This window comes from Schistocerca gregaria, unplaced genomic scaffold, assembly GCF_023897955.1.
Source record: "Schistocerca gregaria isolate iqSchGreg1 unplaced genomic scaffold, iqSchGreg1.2 ptg000066l, whole genome shotgun sequence".
NCBI classification, from domain to species: domain Eukaryota; kingdom Metazoa; phylum Arthropoda; class Insecta; order Orthoptera; family Acrididae; genus Schistocerca; species Schistocerca gregaria.
In genome coordinates, this window is record NW_026061707.1 from 5,254,524 (window position 1) to 5,275,210 (window position 20,687).

At 46.2% G+C, this 20,687-nt stretch overlaps 7 non-coding genes across 7 annotated transcripts; all 7 read right to left on the minus strand.

Annotated features, from left to right (window-relative positions):
• Window positions 1-2,794: 2,794 nt before the first annotated feature.
• Trnak-cuu (transfer RNA lysine (anticodon CUU)) lies at window positions 2,795-2,867 on the minus strand. Its single transcript has one exon. It is a non-coding gene; the product is annotated as a tRNA-Lys (tRNA).
• A 1,449-nt stretch (window positions 2,868-4,316) lies between these two features.
• On the minus strand, window positions 4,317-4,389 carry Trnak-cuu (transfer RNA lysine (anticodon CUU)). Its single transcript has one exon. It is a non-coding gene; the product is annotated as a tRNA-Lys (tRNA).
• A 1,449-nt stretch (window positions 4,390-5,838) lies between these two features.
• Window positions 5,839-5,911, minus strand: Trnak-cuu (transfer RNA lysine (anticodon CUU)). Its single transcript has one exon. It is a non-coding gene; the product is annotated as a tRNA-Lys (tRNA).
• A 1,428-nt stretch (window positions 5,912-7,339) lies between these two features.
• On the minus strand, window positions 7,340-7,412 carry Trnak-cuu (transfer RNA lysine (anticodon CUU)). The gene has a single exon. It is a non-coding gene; the product is annotated as a tRNA-Lys (tRNA).
• Window positions 7,413-9,190: 1,778 nt separating this feature from the next.
• On the minus strand, window positions 9,191-9,263 carry Trnak-cuu (transfer RNA lysine (anticodon CUU)). The gene has a single exon. It is a non-coding gene; the product is annotated as a tRNA-Lys (tRNA).
• A 1,440-nt stretch (window positions 9,264-10,703) lies between these two features.
• Window positions 10,704-10,776, minus strand: Trnak-cuu (transfer RNA lysine (anticodon CUU)). The gene has a single exon. It is a non-coding gene; the product is annotated as a tRNA-Lys (tRNA).
• Window positions 10,777-17,567: 6,791 nt separating this feature from the next.
• Window positions 17,568-17,640, minus strand: Trnak-cuu (transfer RNA lysine (anticodon CUU)). Its single transcript has one exon. It is a non-coding gene; the product is annotated as a tRNA-Lys (tRNA).
• Window positions 17,641-20,687: the final 3,047 nt, after the last annotated feature.

Here is a 20,687-nt window from a genome sequence, read left to right on the forward strand (position 1 = left end):
TAAGAAATAAGTGATTAAAAAGGAATCTTCTCCTTTGTTGGTGCAAAATATAAGAAAACGAAAAGTGTTTGTTTTTTTCTCTAGTGTTGTCTTCACATCTTTCGTCTGTTATTGTCCTCTGCTGCTCCTCAATGATGTAGCGAATAGTCGGTTTCGCCTTACTTCGAAAGAAGGTTAAACATGCATTCATGTCTCGTGGTATAGTTTCGGGCGTTCTTTAAATATTACGTTCCCCGTCATGGCAAGGCTGACGGGTCGAGTGTCGAATCGCATATCACACAATGGTCTTGCTTAAAAAGTTGGCAAAGGTCGCCTTGTAGTTACGTTCGCGTGCGATCATGCTGTGCTGCAGGGTCAGGTATAGAACGAAATCGTCTTTGTTCTTATCGCCAGTACTAAAAATATAGTGCACTGTGTGACCTATTATCCAGTTGACAGCATTCCGCTTTGTCCTGGGAAATGGGATTGCATCAGGGTTGAGAAAGTCAGCTGGCGTTATCGCAGATGGTGAGGTCCTCTTGATGCTCGACAGTTTCTGTCGGGCGTAACCCCATATATCTTTCGTGGTACCACAGACGAAACGGTGTTCTTCGCTGTCTATGAGATTACACGTGACACACCTTGGCGAGTCCTGCAAATGAATTGCATGAAGCCTGGACTGCGTCGGGATTTTTCTATTGACGGCAGCGTACCACGTCGCCTTTACTTGCGAAGGTAAGTAGGGGCTGTGGATGTTTTGCCACGTCGCGTCCCAGTTGTAGTTTGGAAATTTTTGTTCGATAACATTCCGTGATTTAGTTGCCACAAAGGAGTTGTAGATTGCCTTAACTGTCGTCAAATTCTTTTCAGAGACTGTTGTATGGACATAACTATACTCTAAGAGAAAACTCTTGAAGTGGTAGAGCGCAGTCGGTATATGGTGCACATCAATTGGCGGTTGAAGATCAGTCGGTGCGATTTCATTCAGGACAAGAGCGGTCAGACTGGTCGGTGACTGTTTCCATAGCTTGTAAGTTTTGCAGAAATAAAGAGCTGTCGCTTTCTTGTGTACATCGATGAGACTGAGTCCGCCATCTCGCGTTGGGAGTGTCAAGGTGTCATATCGAACTTTAAAGATCTGGCCACGACATACAAAGTGTCCAAGCGCGGACAGCATGCATTTGGCTATATCGGTGGGGATGGGCAAAACTTGAGCCACATAATTGATTTTGGCAGTGATATAAATATTGGCCAATTCAACCTTTTGAAGCTCGTCCAATTTCCTGACGCTATGTAACTTCGCACAAGCACGAATTTTGTTGAGCAATTGCTTATAATTGGCGGCAATGGTGTGGTGGATGGTGTTCCGAAAATCGACACCGAGACACGTCATCCTAGTGATCTCTTTAAGCTGGCCATGACCGATCGCGCCTATGCCTTGCCCAACGTTCATGATCCCTGATTTCGTCCAATGCAGTTTCGCACCAGATGCCTTTTCATATTGTGAGATGATCTGGAGACCCCTCTCGACCTCATTGACATTCATAGCTAGGAAGGTAACATCATCAGCGTAAGCTCGGCACACTATCTTCTGCCCGTGTATGTGGAGTCCTTGTAAACGTTCCGTCAAGGTGACTAGCAGCGGTTCGATCGCAATGGCAAACAGCGCCATCGACATAGGGCAGCCCTGCCTAACAGAACTGTTTATCGGGACGGCGCGACTTGGCTGACCGTTAACGACAAGTTTGGATGTACTATTCCGTAACAATTTCTGTATGATGCTGATGAACTGCGGAGGAAAACCCAGAGTCTGCATTATCTGGAAAAGGTAAGGATGGTTCACTCTGTCGAAAGCCTGTGCGAAATCTAAAGTTACGATAGCACATCGGATTATCCATTAGGCCACACAGTCACTGACGACCAAGTGCAACTTGTATATGACTCATCTCGAAACGCTCACACCCCTGATAATTTGTGTTTTCGTTCTACACAGCCGCTGCCCTTGCTCTTTCCCACCCATTCGTTACATTCAACCTCTTACGTGACCGACCAAATATAGACTGGGAAACAAGACCACACACTTTGTGCATACGGAATCGAAGGCATGGCGTGCCTCGCCGCATTTGCCACGATGGCCATTTGCTACTTCTGCAGAAGCCCCGGCGGCGACGACGACGACGACCGCGAGAGGCTCTGACATATGTGAGAAATACTTCTATAAAATGTAATTCAGACTGCCTCGTCCCACCTTATGCTGTACCGCTTTGGCAAAGGCTTTATCTGCGCCATTCGCCTTAATCACATCTGAGAGTAATTCTTAATAAAAGGCATGTCGCTAATTGTTCGTCATCACAGATACTGTTTGCTATACGGCCATGACGCGCAACTGATTTCCAAAATTCGACTTCTTCCTTTGAGGATGTAACTCACGACCCTTGGTTTACTAGTCCAGTGCTCTACCACTGAGCTAAAGAAGCGCGGCCTAGCGGTACTTTTGCGTACTTCGTCCTTACGGTCGTCTGGATCATCAGACTTCAGCTGACAACACTTCATATTACCGACTAATATTTGCAGCTGTGGCGACCCATTACTGCTTGGCTACACATCTGACACATAACCGATGTCCTCTCCAAACAACAACACCTGAATTTCAGAACATGTCTTTCACACATGTCTACAAAATCTCCTTCACCTTCAAATACAGTTTCCTTGCGACTGACAGAGACGTAGGCAAAGTTTAAAGTTGCTATTTCCATTACATCACGTTAATCAGAAAAACAGTAATTTACATCTGCAGCGGAACAAAATTCCGCTCCGCCCAGCGTGGGGCTCGAACCCACGACCCTGAGATTAAGAGTGTCATGCTCTACCGTCTGATCTAGCTGGGCTGCTTCGGTGAATACTTGCCGGGCAGCACGTCACACAGTACTCGTTTGGGTTGGGTGGTCCCATACAGAATCTCTCTATGCTGCCTAATGTTTTCCTAACGTCACACTTGTCACGTACTTCACTTTTATTTCATAATCATTTCTGAGAGGTAAAGGAATTGCATGACAACCTGCAGAGCTAGTGGCGTCAAAATTAACACTCATACTTGATGTGACTCAAAAGGCGAACGAGTTACTTTCCGACGTTGTTTTAGATGTGCAAGTGCCAGTGGAAACTCGCGGTGACGGCACTCTGCCGACCATTTCGCTAGTTAACACCGGTCTTGTAGTGTGTGTTTCAAGCTCAAGAACATCTCCAAGCAGAAAATGGTCAACAGCAACATTCAGACGGTTTCGTACTGCTCAAATGCTACATTAAAACGGTATGTTTCTTTTTCAGAACTGATAAAACACAAGCGTGACAGCATTCGAACCTGTAATCTTCAGATCCGAAGTCCGACGCCTTATCCATTAGGCCACACAGTCACTGACGACCAAGTTCAACCTGTATATGACTCATCTCGAAACGCTCACACACCTGATAATTTGTGTTTTCGTTCTACACAGCCGCTGCCCTTGCTCTTTCCCACCCATTCGTTACATTCAACCTCTTACGTGACCGACCAAATATAGACTGGGAAACAAGACCACACACTTTGTGCATACGGAATGAAAGGCAGGGCGTGCCTCGCCGCATTTGCCACGATGGCCATTTGCTACTTCTGCAGAAGCGGCGGCGGCGACGACGACGACGACGACGACGACGACGACGACGACCGCGAGAGGCTCTGACATATGTGAGAAATACATCTATAAAATGTAATTCAGACTGCCTCGTCCCACCTTATGCTGTACCGCTTTGGCAAAGGCTTTATCTGCGCCATTCGCCTTAATCACATCTGAGAGTAATTCTTAATAAAAGGCATGTCGGTAATTGTTCGTCATCACAGATACTGTTTGCTATACGGCCACTACGCGCAACTGATTTCCAAAATTCGACTTCTTCCTTTGAGGATGTAACTGACTACCCTTGGTTTACTAATCCAGTGCTCTACCACTGAGCTAAATGGGCGCGGCCTAGCGACGCTTTTGCGTACTTCGTCCTTACGGTCGTCTGGATCATCAGACTTCAGCTGACAACACTTCATATTACCGACTAATATTTGCAGCTATGGCGACCCATTACTGCTTGGCTACACATCTGACACGTAACCGATGTCCTCTCCAAACAACAACACTTGCATTTCAGAACATGTCTTTCACACATGTCTACAAAATCACCTTCACCTTCAAATACAGTTTCCTTGTGACTGACAGAGACGTAGGCAAAGTTTATAGTTGCTATTTCCATTACATCACGTTAATCAGAAAAACGTTAATTTACATCAGCAGCGGAACAAAATTCCGTTCCGCCCAGCGTGGGGCTCAAACCGATGACCCTGAGATTAAGAGTCTCATGCTCTACCGACTGAGCTAGCCGGGCTGCTTCGGTGAATACTTGCCGGGCAGCACGTCACACAGTACTCGTTTGGGTTGGGTGGTCCCATACGGAATCTCTCCATGCTGCCTAATGTTTTCCTAACGTCACACTCGTCACGTACTTCACTTTTATTTCATAATCATTTCTGAGAGGTAAAGGAATTGCATGACAACCTGCAGAGCTAGTGGCGTCAAAATTAACACTCATACTTGATGTGACTCAAAAGGCGAACGAGTTACTTTCCGACGTTGTTTTAGATGTGCAAGTGCCAGTGGAAACTCGCGGTGACGGCACTCTGCCGACCATTTCGCTAGTTAACACCGGTCTTGTAGTGTGTGTTTCAAGCTCAAGAACATCTCCAAGCAGAAAATGGTCAACAGCAACATTCAGACGGTTTCGTACTGCTCAAATGCTACATTAAAACGGTATGTTTCTTTTTCAGAACTGATAAAACACGAGCGTGACAGCATTAGAACCTGTAAGCTTCACATCGGAAGTCCGACGCCTTATCCATTAGGCCACACAGTCACTGACGACCAAGTGCAACTTGTATAGGACTCATCTCGAAACGCTCATACCCCTGATAATTTGTGTTTTCGTTCTACACAGCCGCTGCCCTTGCTCTTTCCCACCCATTCGTTACATTCAACCTCTTACGTGACCGACCAAATATAGACTGGGAAACAAGACCACACACTTTGTGCATACGGAATCGAAGGCAGGGCGTGACTCGCCGCATTTGCAACGATGACCATTTGCTACTTCTGCAGAAGCGGCGGCGGCGACGACGACGACGACGACGACGACGACGACGACGACCGCGAGAGGCTCTGACATATGTGAGAAATACATCTATAAAATGTAATTCAGACTGCCTCGTCCCAACTTATGCTGTACCGCTTTGGCAAAGGCTTTATCTGCGCCATTCGCCTTAATCACATCTGAGAGTAATTCTTAATGAAAGGCATGTCGCTAATTGTTTGTCATCACAGATACTGTTTGCTATACGGCCACGACGCGCAACTGATTTCCAAAATTCGACTTCTTCCTTTGAGGATGGAACTCACGACCCTTGGTTTACTAGTGCAGTGCTCTACCATTGAGCTAAAGGGGCGCGGCCTAGCGATACTTTTGCGTACTTCGTCCTTACGGTCGTCTGGATCATCAGACTTCAGCTGACAACACTTCATATTACCGACTAATATTTGCAGCTATGGCGACCCATTACTGCTTGGCTACACATCTGACACGTAACCGATGTCCTCTCCAAACAACAACACTTGCATTTCAGAACATGTCTTTCACACAGGTCTACAAAATCACCTTCACCTTCAAATACAGTTTCCTTGCGACTGACAGAGACGTAGGCAAAGTTTAAAGTTGCTATTTCCATTACATCACGTTAATCAGAAAAACGGTAATTTACATCTGCAGCGGAACAAAATTCCGTTCCGCCCAGCGTGGGGCTCGAACCCACGACCCTGAGATTAAGAGTCTGATTCTCTACCGACTGAGCTAGCCGGGCTGCTTCGGTGAATACTTGCCGGGCAGCAAGTCACACAGTACTCGTTTGGGTTGGGTGGTCCCATACAGAATCTCTCCATGCTGCCTAATGTTTTCCTAACGTCACACTCGTCACGTACTTCACTTTTATTTCATAATCATTTCTGAGAGGTAAAGGAATTGCATAACAACCTGCAGAGCTAGTGGCGTCAAAATTAACACTCATACTTGATGTGACTCATAAGGCGAACGAGTTACTTTCCGACGTTGTTTTAGATGTGCAAGTGCCAGTGGAAACTCGCGGTGACGGCACTCTGCCGACCATTTCGCTAGTTAACACCGGTCTTGTAGTGTGTGTTTCAAGCTCAAGGGCATCTCCAAGCAGAAAATGGTCAACAGCAACATTCAGATGGTTTCGTACTGCTCAAATGCTACATTAAAACGGTATGTTTCTTTTTTAGAACTGATAAAACACGAGCGTGACAGCATTCGAACCTGTAATCTTCTTATCCGAAGTCCGACGCCTTACCCATTAGGCCACACAGTCACTGAAGACCAAGTGCAACTTGTAAATGACTCATCTCGAAACGCTCACACACCTGATAATTTGTGTTTTCGTTCTACACAGCTGCTGCCCTTGCTCTTTCCCACCCATTCGTTACATTCAACCTCTTACGTGACCGACCAAATATAGACTGGGAAACAAGACCACACACTTTGTGCATACGGAATCGAAGGCAGGGCGTGCCTCGCCGCATTTGCAACGATGGCCATTTGCTACTTCTGCAGAAGCGGCGGCGGGGACGACGACGACGACCGCGAGAGGCTCTGACATATGTAAGAAATACATCTATAAAATGTAATTCAGACTGCCTCGTCCCACCTTGTGCTGTACTGCTTTGGCAAAGGCTTTATCTGCGCCATTCGCCTTAATCACATCTGAGAGTAATTCTTAATTAAAGGCATGTCGCTAATTGTTCGTCATCACAGATACTGTTTGCTATACGGCCACGACGCGCAACTGATTTCCAAAATTCGACTTCTTCCTTTGAGGATGGAACTCACGACCCTTGGTTTACTAGTCCCGTGCTCTACCACTGAGCTAAAGGGGCGCAGCCTAGCGATACTTTTGCGAACTTCGTCCTTACGGTCGTCTGGATCATCAGACTTCTGCTGAGAACACTTCATATTACCGACTAATATTTGCAGCTATGGCGACCCATAACTGCTTGGCTACACATCTGACACGTAACCGATGTCCTCTCCAAACAACAACACTTGCATTTCAGAACATGTCTTTTACACGTGTCTACAAAATCACCTTCACCTTCAAATACAGTTTCCTTGCGACTGACAGAGACGTAGGCAAAGTTTAAAGTTGCTATTTACATTACATCACGTTACTCAGAAAAACGGTAATTTACATCTGCAGCGGAACAAAATTCCGTTCCGCCCAGCGTGGGGCTCGAACCCACGACCCTGAGATTAAGAGTCTCATGCTCTACCGACTGAGCTAGCCGGGCTGCTTCAGAGAATACTTGCCGGGCAGCACGTCACACAGTACTCGTTTGGGTTGGGTGGTCCCATACAGAATCTCTCCATGCTGCCTAATGTTTTCCTAACGTCACACTCGTCACGTACTTCACTTTTATTTCATAATCATTTCTGAGAGGTAAAGGAATTGCATCACAACCTGCCGAGCTAGTGGCGTCAAAATTAACACTCATACTTGATGTGACACAAAGTGCGACGAGTTACTTTCCGACGTTGTTTTAGATGTGCAAGTGCCAGTGAAAATTTGCGGCGACGGCACTCTGCCGACAATTTCGCTAGTTAACACCGGGCTTGTTGTGTGTGTTTCAACCTCAAGAGCATCTCCAAGCAGAAAATGTTCAACAGCAACATTCAGACGGTTTCGTACTGCTTAAGTGCTACTTTAAAACGGAATGTTTCTTTTTCAGAACTGATAAAACACGAGCGTGACAGGATTCGAACCTGTAATCTTCAGTTCCGAAGTGCGGCGCCTTATCCATTAGGCCACGCAGTCACTGACGACAATGTCCGACTTTTATATGACTTATCTCGAAACGCTCACACCCCTGATTATTTGTGTTTTCGTACTACACAGCCGCTGCCCCTTGCTCTTTCCCACCCATTCGTTACATTCAACCTCCTACGTGACCGACCAAATATAGACTGGGAAACAAGACCACACACTTTGTGCATACGGAATCGAAGGCAGGGCGTGCCTCGCCGCATTTGACACGATGGCCATTTGCTACTTCTGCAGAAGCGGCGGCGTCGGCGATGACGACGACGACGACGACGACCGAGAGAGGCTCTGACATATGTGAGAAATACATCTATAAAATGTAATTCAGACTGCCTCGTCCCACCTTATACTGTACCGCTTTGGCAAAGGCTTTACCTGCGCCATTCGCCTTAATCACATCTGAGAGTAATTCTTAATAAAAGGCATGTCGCTAATTGTTCGTCATCACAGATACTGTTTGCTATACGGCCACGACGCGCAACTGATTTCCAAAATTGGATTTCCCTCTTTGAGGATGGAACTCACGACCCTTGGTTTACTAGACCAGTGCTCTACCACTGAGCTAAAGAGGCGCGGCCTAGCGGTACTTTTGCGTACTTCGTCCTTACGGTCGTCTGGATCCTCAAACTTCAGCTGACAACACTTCATATTACCGACTAATATTTGCAGCTATGGCGACCCATTACTGCTTGGCTACACATCTGACACGTAACCGATGTGCTCTCCAAACAACAACACTTGCATTTCAGAACATGTCTTTCACACGTGTCTACAAAATCAACTTCACCTTCAAATACAGTTTCCTTGCGACTGACAGAGACGTAGGCAAAGTTTATAGTTGCTATTTCCATTACATCACGTTAATCAGAAAAACGGTAATTTACATCTGCAGCGGAACAAAATTCCGTTCCGCCCAGCGTGGGGCTCGAACCCACGACCAAAATGTTAAGAGCCTCATGCTCAGACTTCAGCTGACAACACTTCATATTACCGACTAATATTTGCAGCTATGACGACCCATTACTGCTTGGCTACACATCTAACACGTAACCGATTTCCTCTCCAAACAACAACACTTGCATTTCAGAACATGTCTTTCACACGTGTCTACAAAATCACCTTCACCTTCAAATACAGTTTCCTTGCGACTGACAGAGACGTAGGCAAAGTTTATAGTTGCAATTTCCATTACATCACGTTAATCAGAAAAACGGCAATTTACAACTGCAGCGGAACAAAATTCCGTTAAGCCCAGCGTGGGGCTCGAACCCACAACCCTGAGATTAAGAGTCTCATGCTCTACCGACTGAGCTAGCCGGGCTGCTTCGGTGAATACTTGCCGGGCAGCACGTCACACAGTACTCGTTTGGGTTGGGTGGTCCTATACAGAATCTCTCCATGCTGCCTGATGTTTTACTAACGTCACACTCGTCACGTACTTCACTTTTATTTCATAATCGGTTCTGAGAGGTAAAGGAATTGCATCACAACCTGCAGAGCTAGTGGCGTAAAAATTAACACTCATACTTGATGTGACTCAAAAGGCGACGAGTTACTTTCCGACGTTGTTTTAGATGTGCAAGTGCCAGTGAAAACTCGCGGCGACGGCACTCTGCCGACAATTTCGCTAGTTAACACCGGGCTTGTTGTGTGTGTTTCAAGCTCAAGAGCATCTCCAAGCAGAAAATGGTCAACAGCAACATTCAGACGGTTTCGTACTGCTCAAATGCTACATTAAAACGGTATGTTTCTTTTTCAGAACTGATAAAACACGAGCGTGACAGCATTCGAACCTGTAATCTTCAGATCTGAAGTCCGACGCCTTATCCATTTGGCCACACAGTCACTGACGACCAAATGCAACTTGTATATGACTCATCTCGAAACGCTCACACCCCTGATGATTTGTGTTTTCGTTCTACACAGCCGCTGCCCCTTGCTATTTCCCACCCATTCGTTACATTCAACCTCTTACGTGACCGACCAAATATAGACTGGGAAACAAGACCACACACTTTGTGCATACGGAATCGAAGGCAGGGCGTGCCTCGCCGCATTTGACACGATGGCCATTTGCTACTTCTGCAGAAGCGGCGGCGTCGGCGATGACGACGACGACGACGACGACCGCGAGAGGCTGTGACATATGTGAGAAATACATCTATAAAATGTAATTCAGACTGCCTCGTCCCACCTTATACTGTACCGCTTTGGCAAAGGCTTTACCTGCGCCATTCGCCTTAATCACATCTGAGAGTAATTCTTAATAAAAGGCATGTCGCTAATTGTTCGTCATCACAGATACTGTTTGCTATACGGCCACGACGCGCAGCTGATTTCCAAAATACGATTTCCTACTTTGAGGATGGAACTCACGACCCTTGGTTTACTAGTCCAGTGCTCTACCACTGAGCTAAAGAGGCGCGGCCTAGCGGTACTTTTGCGTACTTCGTCCTTACGGTCGCCTGGATCCTCAAACTTCAGCTGACAACACTTCATATTACCGACTAATATTTGCAGCTATGGCGACCCATTACTGCTTGGCTACACATCTGACACGTAACCGATGTGCTCTCCAAACAACAACACTTGCATTTCAGAACATGTCTTTCACACATGTCTACAAAATCACCTCCACCTTCAAATACAGTTTCCTTGCGACTGACAGAGACGTAGGCAAATTTTAAAGTTGCTATTTCCATTACATCACGTTAATCAGAAAAACGGTAATTTACATCTGCAGCGGAACAAAATTCCGTTCCGCCCAGCGTGGGGCTCGAACCCACGACCCTGAGATTAAGAGTCTCATTCTCTACCGACTGAAATAGCCGGGCTGCTTTCGTGAATACTTGCCGGGAAGCACGTCACACAGTACTCGTTTGGGTTGGGTGGTCCCATACAGAATCTTTCCATGCTGCCTTATGTTTTCCTAACGCCACACTCGTCACGTACTTCACTTTTATTTCAAAATCGTTTCTGAGAGGTAAAGGAATTGCATGACAAAATGCAGAGCTAGTGGCGTCAAAATTAACACTCATGCTTGATGTGACTCAAAAGGCGAACGAGTTACTTTCCGACGTTGTTTTAGATGTGCCAGTGCCAGTGAAGACTCGCGGTGACGGCACTCTGCCGACCATTTCGCTAGTTATCACCGGTCTTGTTGTGTGTGTTTCAAGCTCAAGAGCATCTCCAAGCAGAAAATGGTCAACAGCAACATTCAGACGGTTTCGTACTGCTCAATTGCTACATTAAAACGATATGTTTCTTTTTAAGAACTGATAAATCACGAGCGTGACAGCATTCGAACCTGTAATCTTCAGATCTGAAGTCCGACGCCTTATCCATTTGGCCACACAGTCACTGACGACCAAGTGCAACTTGTATATGACTCATCTCGAAACGCTCACACCCCTGATGATTTGTGTTTTCGTTCTACACAGCCGCTGCCCCTTGCTATTTCCCACCCATTCGTTACATTCAACCTCTTACGTGACCGACCAAATATAGACTGGGAAACAAGACCACACACTTTGTGCATTCGGAATGGAAGGCAGGTCGTCCCTCGCCGCATTTGCTACGATGGTCATACCCTATTTCTGCAGAAGCGGCGACGACGACGACGACGACGGCGAGAGGCTCTGACATATGTGAGAAATACATCTATAAAATGTAATTCAGACTGCCTCGTCCCACCTTATGCTGTACCGCTTTGCAAATGCTTTATCTGCGCCATTCGCCTTAATCACATCTGAGAGTAATTCTTAATAAAAAGCATGTCGCTAATTGCTCGTCATCACAGATACTGTTTGCTATACGGCCACGACGCGCAACTGATTTCCAAAATTCGACTTCCTCCTTTGAGGATCGAACTCATGACCCTTTCTTTACTAGATCAGTGCTCTACCACTTTTTTTTTTTTTTTTGTACGTGTGTTGTATTCCATGTTCAGAGAGTTGTCCTGGGCCTTCACGGCTACCGTAGCGGCGAGAGGGCCCACGAAGTCCCCACCGTACTTCACCCCAGGCAGCAATCCCCTACTTCTGGTCTGCAACACTCTTTCTGTTGTTTGTTGTTCTTTTTAGTGCTTTCGTTGTATTGTTGGTTTGTTTATCAACTTTTATAATCGTTTATTTTTTATTATAATTTACTTATTTACCTTTATTTTTTTTTAATAGAAAATGAAACAAGGAACTCTGGTCCTCTAGAAAAACAGAAGAAAATAAAATAGTCCTTGTCGTATCACTGTTCAGTATACGTCACTGTGACATTTGAAGAAGAAAAGAAAAAAAAACAAAGCAAAGTAGAATGAAGGAAAGAAAAAAAATACTTCTTTCATCGAAGAACGACTTCTAAAAAATTAGCATTTCGTTTCCTGTAATGTCTCGTCTGTGAAAGTATGTGAAACTGTAATGCCAGGTAAAGACAGAACGCCGCCTCACTCTTGGGTCCTTGCGTCTGTAAATAATGAACATAATGACCCTTCAACCAATTGACAGAGTTCCGTTTGGTGTTTGGGTACGGCACTGAATCCGGATACAGGAAATCTTCAGGTTTAATACAAAGCTGGGAAGTCCTCATAATCGTAGCCAGTTTTCGGCGAATGCATGCCCAAACTGCTTGGACAGTGGTGCACAGAAAACGATGTTCATCAGTATCAGGCAAGTTGCACGTAAGGCACAAAGGTGAGTCAGCCAAATGTAGAGCATGAAGTCGTGAATTGGTACTTATTTTACGGTTCACGACCCTGTACCAAGAGGCTTTCACTGACGTTGGTAAATCACGGCTATGTATGTTTTTCCATATCACTGGCCAGCGATGATTTGGGTATTTGTGTTCAATGTTGTTCCTGTTCTTGGTTGCCAGTAGTTTATTATAAACTAACTTCACCACAGAAAGCTCATTTTCTGGGAGAGTTGACCGTACGTAACTGAACTCAATGAAAAAGCTCTTAAAGTGAGTCAGCGCAGGCGGATTATGTTGAACAGAGACGGGAGGCTGCAGGCAGGCCGGCGCTATTTCGGTTAACAAGTGAGCCGTGAGACTGTTCGGTAACGACCTCCACCGTTTGTAGGTGGTGCATACGTACAAAGCTCGTGACTTGGAACGAACATCTGTTAAATTTAAGCATCCATCGGTCGTGGAGAGAGTGAGCGTATCGTACTTGACTTTAAAAATGTGTCCACGTGTGACAAAATGGCCTAGAGCGGACATCATACGCTTCGCTGTCTCCTGTGGCATGGGCAGTACTTGTGCAACGTAGTTAATCTTTGAGGTGAGGTAGACATTAGCGAAGGTGACTTTCTGCAGTTCATCAAGGCTCCTTAGGTAGTGGGTCTGCATGCAAGCACGCATACTTGCCAGGAGATTCCTATAGTTCACCGCAATTGTGTGCTGTATGTTGCTAATGTACTCAATACCAAGGCATTTCATTTTAGAAAGTAGTTGCAACTGACCGTGATGGTGCAGCGAGATGCCGCGTCCTATGTTCATAATGCCAGATTTCCTGGCATTCAACTTCGCACCCGCAACAAGTTCGGAGTTTTTGACGATCTGAAGGGCTTCCTCGACTTCACATTCGTCCATGACCAAAAATCCGACGTCATCCGCACATGCAGTACAAACAATCTTAAAGCCGTGGATGGTTAATCCTTGTAGACGCTGTGTCAAGGTGACAAGCAAAGGCTCAATGGCAATGGCAAACAAGGCCATTGACATAGGGCATCCCTGTCGCACTGAATTAGTAATATTAATCGATGCGCTCAGCTGGCCATTCACCATGAGTCGAGTTACTCCTTTACGAAGGAGCTCATGTATAAGATTGATAAAACGTAGTGGAAATCCCATGGCATGCATCGTCCGGATGAGAAACTGATGGTTTACTCTGTCGAATGCCTTTGAAAAGTCAAGGGAAACTAGCGCACACCGTATCTTGCACGCATCTGCAATGGCTATGACGTCCCTGTATTGAGACAAATTTTGGAAGATCGTCCTACCGACACCTACACTGGTCTGGTACTGACCAATGACAGTATTCATCAACATTTTCAATCTATTAGAAATAATACGTACTAAAATTTTGTAGTCACTGTTCAGTAAAGTAAGCGGCCGAAAATCATCAACAGAACTGCACATTGGGCGTTTAGGGATTAAAACCACGATGCCTTCCACGAGAGCCTGAGGAACATTAAAATCAGGCCGTAAAATTTCATTAAACATACTCAACAACTTGGGCTTTAATTTGTCGCGGAAAGTAAGATAAAATTCGGCAGTGAGACCGTCGGGTCCCGGCGATTTATTTAACGGACTTCGTGATAGCGCAGAATCCAATTCGTCTTCATCAATTTCTCGCATGAGAGTTTCGACTTCAGCAGCACCCAAAGTCCTTTGCAAGTTATTGAGTAATTCATCGTGAGTTCCATCGTCGGTATGTGTCGTTGCCAGCAGATCTGCCAGGTGATTGTGAAGTGCGGTCCGTATGTCTTGTTGCCGCGTGAGCGCAACGCCTTCACTCAACTGAAGACGAGTTATTAATCTCCGCCGCCCCCTCTTATTTTCACGAATGACGTGAAACATGGATGTCATTTCGTCGTCTATCACATTCTGGGGCCTGGACCTTATTTGAAAGCCTGCTGCCTGCTGCCGCTGAAGTTTTAATAATTTTGCCTTAATTTTTTTAATCTGCATAAAATTTTCAGGTACAGTCACATCGGACTGGTAGAGCTCCCTGAGACAAGTAAAATAAAACTCAGATGTTTGCCGTTGCCACCAGGATATGTCCCGAGCGTAGCGTTTAAACATTTTTGATAAAGTTGGTTTGGCATGTGTTATCCACCATTCAGTAACGGAGGCATACTGTGCAACCCGTCGTTCACATGCCTCCCATGTTTCGTTAAAGACACGGTGACAGTCAACATCGTTAAGGAGAGCATTGTTAAGTTTCCAGAAACCTCTGCCGGAAAATGTGCCTTGCTTGACCATGTTAACAGTACAAATATATGCCGCATGATCGGAAAAAATTGTGGGCCAAACTTCGGAATGGAGGACTTGAGTCTTCATACACGCCGATACATAGATTCTGTCTAGCCGGCTTGCAGAGTGGTTCGTGACATGGGTGAACCCAGGTGCCGCTCCGTGCGTATGCTCCCATGTGTCAATGAGGTTCATTTCTTGGACGATACGTTCTAGTTCTCCAGATTTGTTAAAATTAGGCGTCTGGTCTTTTGGACTTAAGACACAATTGAAGTCACCCGCAAAAATTATACGATCGTAGGTTCCCCTAAAAAGTGTGACTATGGCGCTTGTGAAGAACTCAGCCCTAGCACGCCTATTGCTACTGCCGGACGGGGCGTAAACATTGATTATGAGTGTCCGATGGAAAGTGACAGCGATCCCTCTATGATCAGGCAGTTTTTCTGCGTCGGTCGCTACAATCCCTCCTTTTAACAGAATCGCTGTCCCTAAATCTATGATCAGGCAGTTTTTCTGCGTCGGTCGCTACAATCCCTTCTTTTAACAGAATCGCTGTCCCTAAATTCGCACCGCTCCCGGAATTGGAGAGAGTAGTATAACCAGTTATTCGGTCAAGTTCAATCGCAGCGACTTCTTGAAGTAACAGAATATCGATATCCGCTGCGTATACAAAATCTTGTAAATTACGGAGCCGCCAGTACGACTGTATCTTATTGATGTTTAACGTGGCAATTTTATAGGCCTGGGGCTCGTTCACGGGAGAAGGCACATACTATTAATTAGACAGTCTTAGAAGGATGGCTAACGAAACTGAGGCCAAGCGCGTCAGTCGGAGTTCCTGTAGTTCCCGGTACGGTTGGTGTAGGCTGCTCTGTGGGGGGTGCCGAAGATTCCGTCTCAATGGTCCGCATGACAGCCGCATCATTGCTCGTATCCAAGACTTCCATTTCCTGTGCCCAATTCCCAGTGAGAGTGGCCTCTGACAAAAGCGATCCTGCGTTTCCTTGAGCGTGGGCATCCGGCAAAACGACTCTACTCGAGGTATCACTATCTTCCACCCGTCGTGGATTCACAGGGGGAGACACCACAGGATCAATGTCCATTCGACCAGACGCGGGGAGACCAACTTCAGAGGGTTCAGAAGTGTTCTGACTCATTTGGCTGCTTATTCGTTTCGCTTTTTCGTGGAGCTGTGGGGCGAGCTGATTGGCTCCTTGATGTGCAAGTCTCCGCTTCTTTTTGGAAGGCTTCCTGTTAGGGTTCGCGGTATCATCAACATCCGAAGTGGACCGTTGACTCTGGGGTTGATCCGCCGGGAACACAGCGTCTGCTTCATCCTCAGTACCAGTGGCATCAACCACTGGGGAGCCATCCGTCGTTACCTCCATCTCTGAGTGTGGTAGCGGCGGTGCCGGGTCAGCACTCGGTTCTTTGACGTTATCGGAAAAACATCATTCAAACGAGCGGCATCTACAGGCGGGGTAGCGGGTGGAAGACCAGAAGCCGCGGCAACGTATGTCAGTGGCAGTGCCGTCGTCACAGGGGGGCTAGCGGCTTCACCGACATGTATCTGCGTCACGCGTCTTTGTATACATTCAGAGCGCAAGTGGACGGACGCACCACAGTCGGCACACGTTTTTGGCTGCCCATCATATATGACAATTCCGCGATGTCCACCTACGTAAATATATGAAGGTATGTGCTTCTGTAGATCGATCTTAACCTGCCTGACGACGTTAAGCACCGGAAATTTGTGGGCTTTGGACCTACGCTCCGCAAAATTGTTAATGACCCTCCTGTAAGGTGTTAATGCAGAATTTATTTGCGCGGCTGATATTTCAAACGGGAGTTCGAAAATACGTGCCGTTCGGATGCCCAGTCCAGCATGCGTAATGCTGACGTCACTGACGGTACCATCTCTATGTTTAAACTTCAGTACACCTCCACTGGACTCCACAATTCTATCACACATTTCAGAGGACGTTAATTTCACATAAACAACACTAGTCACGATAGAGAAATTTATCCATACAAAGTCATCAAAAGTAATCTTAGCTGTTTCCTCTAACCATGCTTCAACTTGAAACGAATTTGGTTTCGAAAAGTTCCTATCAAAGGTAAACTTCAAGGTATCTTTCCTGTTAGTCGGATTCATAATTCCATATCAGATCTTACAGAACGGAACGAATACTAATAAGCAGACGCTGTAAGCACGCGACTCACCGCCTGACGTAAACACTTCCTGCCACAGCTCGCTGGCCCTGGAGGTCCGCTCACCACCGCTGCCGCAGGCAGACTGACCTCAGAGCTAAAGAGTCGCGGCCTAGTGGTACTTATGCGTACTTCGTCCTTACGGTCGTCTGGATCATCAGACTTCAGCTGACAACACTTCAGATTACCAACTAATATTTGCAGCAATGGCGACCCATTACTGCTTGGCTACACATCTGACACGTAACCGATGTGCTCTCCAAACAACAACACTTGCATTTCAGAACATGTCTTTCACACATGTCTACAAAATCACCTTCACCTTCAAATACAGTTTCCTTGCGACTGATAGAGACGTAGGCAAAGTTTAAAGTTGCTATTTCCATTACATCACGTTAATCAGAAAAACGGTAATTTACATCTGCAGCGGAACGAAATTCCGTTCCGCCCAGCGTGGGGCTCGAACCCACGACCGTGAAATTAAGAGTCTCATGCTCTACTGACTGAGCTAGCTGCGCTGCTTCGGTAAATACTTGCCGGATGGCACGTCACACAGTACTCGTTTGGGTTGGGTGGTCCCATACAGAATCTCTCCATGCTGCCTAATGTTTTCCTAACGCCACACTCGTCACGTACTTCACTTTTATTTCATAATCGATTCTGAGAGGTAAAGGAATTGCATGACAACCTGCAGAGCTAGTGGCGTCAAAATTAACACTCGTACTTGATGTGACTCAAAAGGCGAACGAGTTACTCTCCGACGTTGTTATAGATGTGCAAGTGCCAGTGAAAACTCGCGGTGACGGCACTCTGCCGACCATTTCGCTAGTTATCACCGGTCTTGTTGTGTGTGTTTCAAGCTCAAGAGCATCTCCAAGCAGAAAATGGTCAACAGCAACATTCAGACGGTTTCGTACTGCTCAATTGCTACATTAAAACGATATGTTTCTTTTTCAGAACTGATAAAACACGAGCGTGACAGCATTCGAACCTGTAATCTTCAGATCCGAAGTCCGACGCCTTATCCATTTGGCCACACACAGTCACTGACGACCAAGTGCAAACTTTGTTATGACTCATCTCGAAACGCTCACACCCCTGATGATACGTGTTTTCGTTCTACACAGCCGCTGCCCCTTGCTATTTCCCACCCATTCGTTACATTCAACCTCTTACGTGACCGACCAAATATAGACTGGGAAACAAGACCACACACTTTGTGCATACGGAATCGAAGGCAGGGCGTCCCTCGCCGCATTTGCTACGATGGCCATATCCTACTTCTGCAGAAGCGGCGACGACGACGACGGCGAGAGGCTCTGACATATGTAAGACATACATCTATAAAATGTAATTCAGACTGCCCCGTCCCAACTTATGCTGTACCGCTTTGGCAAAGGCTTTATCTGCGCCATTCGCCTTAATCACATCTGAGAGTAATTCTTAATAAAAGGCATGTCGCTAATTGTTCGTCATCACAGATACCGTTTGCTATACGGCCACGACGCGCAACTGGTTTCCAAAATTCGATTTCCTCCTTTGAGGATGGAATTCACGACCCTTGGTTTACTAGATCAGTGCTCTACCACTGAGCTAAAGAGGCGCGGCCTAGCGGTGCTTTTGCGTACTTCGTCCTTACGGTCGTCTGGATCATCAGACTTCAGCTGACAACACTTCATATTACCGACTAATATTTGCAGCTATGGCGACCCATTACTGCTTGGTTACACATCTGACACGTAACCGATGTGTTCTCCAAACAACAACACTTACATTTCAGAACATGTCGTTCACACATGTCTACAAAATCACCTTCACCTTCAAATACAGTTTCCTTGCCACTGATAGAGACGTAGACAAAGTTTAAAGTTGCTATTTCCATTACATCACGTTAATCAGAAAAACGGTAATTTACATCTGCAGCGGAACAAAATTCCGTTCCGCCCAGCGTGGGGCTCGAACCCACGACCCTGAGATTAAGAGTCTCATGCTCTACCGACTTTTTTTATTTTTTTTTGCTTTTTTATTTTTTTCCTTGTTGTTTCATTTTATTTTTCCTTTCTTTTTTTTTGTATTACTTGATATGCCATTGGTTAAAATTTAGGGGTGACACTCAGATTCAGGTCTGCGGAAACAAAGCGAGCAGGGGTCGAAACCCGAGGCCTGGCCACGATGACTCCACCGTCCTGTTTCCGAATGGCACCTGTACTACGGCGTCGTACTTTCCCCTACTGTCTCGTTTCTTGGTCTCACGTTTGTTTTTCTTGTTCGTCCTAAATATCCACGAAAACTTCAGTCCAGGTTTAGAAAACTAGTTTACAGTAAGGTGGCAAATCCAGAAACAGTATATAGGAAATCGGCCAGCACAAGCGACCTTAGCCAACACCCTCCCTTTCAAATGTCAGGCTAAGCATATTTGCAAAATCTTCACGGAGTGCTGGCATGCGCAATCGGTTCCAGTAAGCAGTAAGAATGTACTGTCGAATTTTAGGTGTTCATCCTCTTCATGACAAGTAATAACAAAATGTACGAAGTGTCCAAGCAACCACATAACGGTATTGAGCTTCGTTCGCGGATAAAAGGAAGAATCGGGCCGTACGATGATGTCAATGGTACAAGCGGTTTCGGCAGTCCTAGTGACAAAAGCCAGTTGTTTCCTGAGCCAAATCCAATTAGCAAGGTGCCCACTGCAGGTGAATCGATGCTCAAGTGTGTCCAGGAGACCACACCGAGTGTAGTTGTCCGTGTCAGGAAGACCAATACGGTGCAGTCGTACGTTGGTGGGGACCAAACCATTAACTACCCTACACCACGTGGACGCCACTGCCATAGTGTGGATCGGCAGACTAACATTCTTCCAGACGTTCTTCCAGGACACTGATGGAGACGCCAGTTCGATTGCATTGGGACCGGCCAGCCCCTCCCAACGGGCAATCAAGCTCTTGGTCGTTGGCACCGGTCGTCGCAAGAAGACGTCACCGAGGTAACTAACCGCAATATAAAATTCCCGAACGTGTTTCAACTTAAAATTGAGGCGACCGATGTCGACAGGTGGAGCAAGGCTCTTCGGACGCACAACAGTAAAAAGTCTGGATGTAATTGAAGTCACTTCTTGCGTAACAATTAGAGTCGTATGGCGGACGTACAAGGCAGATGCCTTGCGAGTAATGTCAGTGAGGCCCAAGCCTCCGGAGATACGCGGTTTCGTCATAACCTCGTAACGCAACTTGAATAGATGACCCTTCCATATAAACCTGCTAGACAATTGGCGCAACCGTTTCGCCACCATAATGGGAAGGGGGAACAGCTGAGCAACATAATAGGATTTACATAACACGTATGTGTCTAAAATTCTGATTTTTTGCAAAATGGTAGCAGAGCGCTGCTCATGGACCATCAGAGCCCCCTGTATCTTCTCGGTGACAGATTTCCAATTAAGAGCTGCCATTTTTATAGGACACCGATCAATGGTAATCCCCAATGACGTATGGCGATCGACAAAAGTGGCCCAAGGAACATCAGCATCGCGAAACCCTCGAATATCAAGGAACTTACACTTACCCTG